The sequence below is a fragment of the Engraulis encrasicolus genome, chromosome 10 (genome assembly GCF_034702125.1).
Source record: "Engraulis encrasicolus isolate BLACKSEA-1 chromosome 10, IST_EnEncr_1.0, whole genome shotgun sequence".
Taxonomy (NCBI): Eukaryota; Metazoa; Chordata; class Actinopteri; order Clupeiformes; family Engraulidae; genus Engraulis; species Engraulis encrasicolus.
Genome location: NC_085866.1, coordinates 42,629,143 through 42,636,642, shown reverse-complemented (window position 1 = coordinate 42,636,642; position 7,500 = coordinate 42,629,143). Strand labels below are relative to the sequence as shown.

General features: G+C 42.8%; 1 protein-coding gene across 1 annotated transcript in view; it reads left to right on the top strand.

Annotated features, from left to right (window-relative positions):
- Positions 1 to 7,500, top strand: part of LOC134457469 (ERC protein 2) — a 464,874-nt gene that overhangs the window by 149,820 nt on the left and 307,554 nt on the right. The gene's annotated exons all lie outside the window — the stretch shown is intronic.

Genomic DNA, 7,500 nt, shown 5'->3' with positions numbered 1-7,500 from the left:
TCTCCTCTCCTCTCCTCTCCTCTCCTCTCCTCTGCCCTCCTCTCCTCATACTCATCGCATTAACTGTGCTTGGCGTTGCTGCTCTTGTTTTTTCTTTCCCTTCCACATCTTGCTTCTTCATGACTCTACAATATGTGGCGCGTTTGCCCAGATTAAGACAAGATCACGTTATGTGAGCCTGTGCAGTCATAGCGGGCCAGGGGGCTAGCCAGGGGGACTATTATCATAATCCTCCCCCCACCTCAGGGGGAGCAGAGCGGGGCAACGGGTCTACCATGGGGTTGACTCGGGGCAAAGCATGGATGATAAGGGCCGGGTTAGAGAGCTGGTGGAACAGGGCTCCTAGGGGCTGGGAAATTAGAATTCTGGTGATGAAAATGTGGCCTATATGATATAACTATTTCATACAGTACATTGTTATATGGGTCGAAGACATTTTTTTTGACGGAGACATCAGGTGGCGCAATCACATATAATGCCCATGAATTAATTAGATATTGCTTGATATGCTGCAATGAATATGCTGCTTAGATAGTCCACTAAAAAGAAGCAAACAAAAAACCCCATACAATAGTGGCACCGACTGTCTTTGCGCCACCCTGACGTGTGCTCCCGCTGAAACACCACTGTCCCATATATTCTTTCTGCCTGTGCTCACCTCAGCTGGAGAAAAACAGGGGATTTGGTGTACCGAGGGGTTGACTTGGGGCAAACCATAACATGATAAGGGCTGGGGAGGGCTGGGCGAGCAGGTAGGTCAAAGGATCAGGACTGGGGGCTGTGATTGGTGGTTGAAGAGGCTGCGCTGGGTTTCTGGGACTGTAGGTGGTGATGCAGGCTGTGGTGAAGGCTATGCTGAAATGTTTGAAATGAAGCATGGGGGTACAGTTAACATAGGGTGGATATTACAGTAAAAATAACACTTAAAGGCTACAACGTATATATACATAATCACATATTCCCTCTGCCTGTGCTCTCCTTACATGGAGTAGAGCATAGGGGTGGTGAATCAGTGGGCTTAGGGGGGTGGGGCCTTTGCGTGGGGGGTGGTAGAGTAAAATTCTACATCATGTAAATAAAGTACAGTTCAGTTACATCATATAAGTAAAGTACTATTCCTTCTGCCTACGCTCGGGTTCAGGAGAAGAAGAACAGGGCACTGAGTCTACCGAAGGGTTAAGTTGGGGCAAATGTATGACTGTGGTTGGGTCGCGATGGTGGAGCAGTTTGGTTTGGGGCCCTAGGGTAGAGGAGGCAAGGCTGGAAGACATGAAATCAGCCATGGGGTAGTGCAGCACCTAATGTATAACATTGGTTACTTGAGGCACATGAATCGGCAAAAGAACGTAACAAATTGTGCCTACAGTATTCCTTCTGTCTCTGCACCTAACAAAGATGATTTCATTAACTACTGGTAGCTCATATACCTGGTTACAAATTATGCTCATTAGGATCAGCTGGTTCAACTAGTGAATTGACTGGAGAAGGCATGTGGCAAAACAGAGCTGTTGCTGGTTTTTTTAAAATTACATGACTCATCTGCAGTTCAGTTCAGTTCAGTTAAAGGGACAGTTTGGTCAATTTCAACATGCAGTTGTAATGCTCACACTACCCTGGACTTGTCAGTGCCTGAGATTTTTTTTTTCTTCTTCTTCAGCCGTTTCCGAGATCCTGGTCATTGTAATGGGGGCAGCTCTTTGTTTACATTTCAAAAAAACATTTTATTTATTCCCAAAAACATCCAAAAGGTTATAAAACATCAGCAGACAACTAGCAAACAGCAGTACCTTTTGGGAAAATATTTGGAGTTGGCCTATGTTTCATTTTTAAAAAATGTAAACAAACGCTGCCCCCATAAGAATTGCTCATATCTCGGAAAGGGCTGAGCCAAAAAATGTGGCATCACCAGGTACTGACAAGTCAAGGGTAGCGTGAGCAATACAACTGCATGTTGAAATTGACCAAACTGTCCCTTTAAGTTTTATTGGTATCCGTAGGTAAACTGGTTTTGCAGTTTAAGAGAGAGATGGGTGTCCTTACAAATAAGCTACAAGACACATGACACATCATGGAATCTGAAAACATTCACACAAGAATAAATAGCACAGGGGCAGTGCTGACTTATCTGTGACAACATATACAGCACACTCACAAAAAGGGGGTTAAACAGGATAGGGCATGTGAATTTGCAATTAACAGTTGGTTACAAATAAAGAAAGCCTAAAGTGCATTATGCAATTCGCAATCCACAGGACAGTCACTGAGTTATGTTTTTAGATGCGTCCCACGCATCTCTATAAGAGGCTTTGGTGTCTGTCTGTCCGTCCGTCCGTCCGTCCCTCCGTCCGTCCGTCCGCCCTCCCGTGATGTGTTTCCCTCCCGTGATGCGTTTCTGAATTGTGATTCCCTCCTGTGATTCCCTCTTGTGTCCACAAGGTGGCAGTCGCTCAGTTTTGGCCTGGAGCTCATGCGTGCAAACCAACCGTGCTCTTTGCCAGTGAGAAAAACATGGCGGCACTTCCTGTTGATTTTCACATGAAAGTTTTGCTTAATTTAAAGTCCCTAAGCGACTATAAATGTTGTGGCTTCCATATATTGATGTAAAAGTGCCCCACGAAGTAATGAAGCACAACAAAGTTACTCCACATTACCATTTGACCACTCGTTTTTCTATGCTAACAGGGTAGCTAATGTAGCATTGTAAATGATCCAGGGAGAAAGGGGGAAATGTTGTGATTTCAGTCCGCCTGAGGCAACGATTTTCGTGGGGAAGATGACCTGCATCTCGGTGGCATTGAACCACGCCCCCGTGCCTTATTTGGCTCGCTCAGCACGTGCGTCCTCAGTCCAATCGCAATGCTTTATTTTCCCCAGACGTTTAATCGCATTTAAGTGAAAGTGCCATGTATACACATCGCAAAATAACTCTTAATCCGATCTATTTAAATCGCATTTATTAAATCGGACTTAAAAACATCATGTACACGTAGCCAATGTCTCATTGATTAGTTTATGGAACTTACGGTTTGTCTGTTACGGTCCACGAAGACAATATCCACGTGAAAACGCAAACGCCTGCAAACCACTGTTTTGACAGAAATACAGTTCACCTGTCGCCTACTCTGTTTTATTCCCAAAGCGGCATTTAAAAGTATTCCATGAAATCCAACATCAACGTCACTTCAAATAGGTGACAGCATCATGCTCACACATGAAATAACACTTCAGTGAGGGGGGTCATCACTGCTCTCATATTAAGTAAAGTGAAAAGAGAATTTCACATTTTAGTTTATTTAATGTAGGCCTATGCAAAATTGCAAATAGCCTATTCATTGAAATCTGTCCAGAAAGGGTTGTAATGTTTGCCTGTTTTTTATGTTTGTAATTAAAAAAAAAAAAAAAAAAAAAAAAGTGATTTAAAAAAAAAAAAATAGCCTAACAAAAATAGAGATTTTATGTTAAAAAAAATGTGATATGGGATGGACCGATGGCCCCCCTAAGCTAAATTCGCCTTAGGTCCCCACATTGCTAAATGTAGTGTAAGGGATTATTTTGAAAAGACAGTAACATGTAATCAGCAATGCATTACAGTTTTTCAGTAAATTGCCCAACACTGTTGAAATCCTATGGTACTTTTTCAAATCCAGGCTTATACAGTACATGGTAGGCTTATTGATAAATTGCCTTGACAGGTTATGAGGAGGCCAAGGGGGCGTTTGGGCAAAAAAGGTTCAGAACGGGCATAGACGGACGCATCTGTTGTCCGCCTGTCGGACTTGTTAATTAAAGGGACACTGTGCAAGAAATGGTCAAAAAAGGTACTGCAGCTATGCTGCTCATTGAAACTAGGCTGCCTATTGCCAAATTTGATCTTTACATGAAAGTTTACTAAGTATTAAACAAATATTTCCTAGTATGGTCCAAGTAGAGTTGGAGTTTTCATACATGAAAAGGGGGATCTTCTCCATGGTCCGCCATTTTGAATTTCCAAAAAGGCGGACCATGGAGAAGATCCCCCTTTTCATGTATGAAAAGTGCAATTTTTCCAGTCATAATGAATACTTAGAATTTGATGGTGGTGCTATGTATTCATGAAAAAGGTAACATTAGTGAATGGGCAGCATGAATTCTGGAAATAAACAACTAAAAATCTCACACAGTGTCCCTTTAAAGGTACACTGTGTGAGATTTTTAGTTGTTTATTTCCAGAATTCACGCTACCCATTCACTAATGTTACCTTTTTCATGAATACTTGCCACCACCATTAAATTCTAAGTATTCATTATGACTGAGGAAAATGCACTTTTCATACAGGAAAAGGGGGATCTTCTCCATGGGCCGCCATTCTGAATTTCCAGAAATGGGCATTTTTAGCTGCAAAAATGACTGTACTTGAGGGGCTGCATGTACTGTACTGTGCAGGCCGGGGCAGCAAGGTGTTTTCCCTGGTCCTTATCCTAGTGTCAGTGAGTTGGCTGTAAGAGAACCAGGCAAAGCCCGCTGGAGCTTGACCCCCGACGGAGCCAGTATTTGAAGTCATTTTAAAGTGCCACGTGCCTCAATCAGCGGGTACTTTTTTACAGAGTATGGGCGTGTATGTCATCAATCACTTTTTTGTTATGTGTTATGTGAAACGTGTGTGTGTGTGTGTGTGTGTGTGTGTGTGTGTGTGTGTGTGTGTCATCAGCTACTTTGTAAAGTTATTTGAAAAACATGAGTCTGACAGCAGACTGCAACACGTGTTGCAAGTGTGTGTGTGCGTGCGCGCGTGCGTGCGTGCATGCGTGCTTGTCTGCGTGCGTGTGTGTGTGCGTGTGTGCTTGTGTGTGTGTGTGTGTGTGTGTGTGTGTGTGTGTGTGTGTGTGTGTGTGTGTGTGTGTGTGTGTGTGTGTGTGTGTGTGTGTGTGTCTGTGTGTGTGTGTGTGTGTGTGTGTGTGTGTGTGTGTGTGTGTGTCAGGTTCTTACAGCAAATTGCAACACGTGTGTGTGTGTGTGTGTGTGTGTGTGTGTGTGTGTGTGTGTGTGTGTGTGTGTGTGTGTGTGTGTGTGTGTGTGTGTGTGTGTGTGTGTGTGTGTGTGTGTGTGTGTGTGTGTGTGTGTGTGTTTGTCTATGTCCTCTGGTGGCTCGTTAAGGGAACCTTGATAACGAGCTCTCTGACACCTTTGGAGTTCATCTGGGTTCACCCCGCTGAGCGTTACCCAATACCAGCACCATGGAAACCAAACCTGGAAACTCAATTAGTCCTCAAGAAGACCTCGAGAAAAAAAGGGGGGAAAAAAGACTTAGTAGCTCTCTCTCTCTCTCTCTCTCTCTCTCTCTCTCTCTGTTTATTTGTGTATGAGAGACATAGAGATATGAGAGTGAGATTGATGAAAGAGAGAAAACATTTCAGTCAGAGTCAATGTGTATATGTGTTACTAAGGTAAAGAGAGGAGAGAAAGAGAGAGGGAGAGAGAGAGAGAGAAAGAGAGAGAAACACAGAGACACAGAAAGCAGATGGATGGATGTTTGGACTGTTTGTGTTATCAGCACCCCCGTTTTGTAAATGTTGGCATCTCTATGAAACGTATCCACAGTCGTATCGTGACTGTCTGTTGATTAAACATCTTCTGAGAGCATCTGAGAAGAAGAATATAAAATATGTCTGGAAGAAACAGCCGTGCTGTATTGGAGCTGTGCGGAGGCATGTTGAGTATCAACACTAAACACAGTGTGCCGAGCAACGCCGGAGTATGTGCTGTGCGTACTGTCATGACGGATTGTTTCCAGAAAAAAAGGAACTCTGTGCACAATGGGAGCGTGGTGTTAGAGGAATTAGTCCAGCTCTGGACACTGTAAGGAAGGATGATTAAATTGCCATCATCTTTAGCCTAGCCGTTGAAAAATAGGCCTCTATTCTTCTTTATCTGGCCCTCTGTATTTTATCCTTTTAGGAGTCTGTTCTTTTGTCTTTATGTTGGTCTATCTCTTCTCCTGCAGTGTTTCAGGTGGATGCTCTGCATCTGTGTCTTTAGGAGAAGTCCTTCCTATCTTTGTTATTCTTATTTCATTGGCTTTATTTTCTGAAGCACATCTATGTGTATGGCATCTGCTATACCTGGAATGTCAAACTCAGGCCCAGGGACCAAATTTGGCCCGTGGAGTCATTTTTTGGCAAAATCATTTCAAATGTGTATCACAGTACTGGCCCACATACACCATAAATGTATAGCTTATTAAGACTTGAAGGCATAAAATGTCATCCATCACAGGAATATGAGAGGGCCCAGGCCAGTGACACAGCTCACACTCAAATGCAGAATATGTGAATGCACATTTAAACTATGAGGGGAATCTGTTTGTGAAGTGTGTGTGTGTGTGTGTGTGTGTGCGTGTGCGTGCGCGTGTTTGTGTGTGTGTGTGCACGCGCGCGCTTGCGTGCGTGTGTGTGTGTGTGTGTGTTTATGAAATTTCAATATTAGTATTGTGTGTGTGCACAGTGCGCAATTTTAGTCCATTTTTTAAAAATAACTAGACTGCCTGTGCAGTCGCCTTCGACTGCTTAAGGTATATCCCCGAAACGCGACGCTTCCAGTCCCCAATCATTCCTACCACTCCCGTCCACCTTTTCATGAACGTTTATGATAAATACAAAATATAAAATAAATATTTAATATCTTTACATAGATCAATGACGTGCAGAGGCTTAAAACCAAATGACTATTGTGAAAATGAAGGAAAAAATGGGGCAAATGGTAACACTGTTTTAATGGTTCACTATAACAGTGGATATACCACATTAGGTACAGTGTAATAACCAGTGTAACAATATTTAATACCACGTCATACCAGTGTGACACCATGTACCAATTTTGTACTTATATCATGTAGGCTATTTGTGTGTAAGTGGTATTACATGGTATTGCATATTTGTACACTGGTATTACACTAGTATTACATGGTATTACATATTGTTACAGTGGTTATTACACTGTACCTGGTATTGCCTATTTTTACACTGGTATTACACTAGTATTACATGGTATTAAATATTGTTACACTGGTTATTACACTGTAGGCCTACCTGATATGGTAGATTCACTGAAATGGTGAACCATTAAATTAAGGAGTTACCGGGCAAATCAATCCACCCAGTCAGAAGTTATGGGCCAAATAAAAAATCCACCATTTTGAAAGTGTTGACCTCCAAACTCGAATCAGTTCATGAACCTACCCTGCAGCATTCACACACCAAATCTGGGACAAATCCATCCACCCGATCAGAAGTAATGGGCCAAACAAAAATTCGGCCATCTTGAATTCGGCCATCTTGAAATTGTTGACCTCCAAACCCGAATCAGTTCATGAACCTACCCTAGAACATTCACACACCAAATCTGGGACAAATCCATCCACCCGGTCAGAAGTTAAGGACCAAACAAAAATTCGGCCATCTTGAATTCGGCCATCTTGAAAGTGCTAACCTCCAAACTCTAATCAGTTCATGAACCCACCCTAG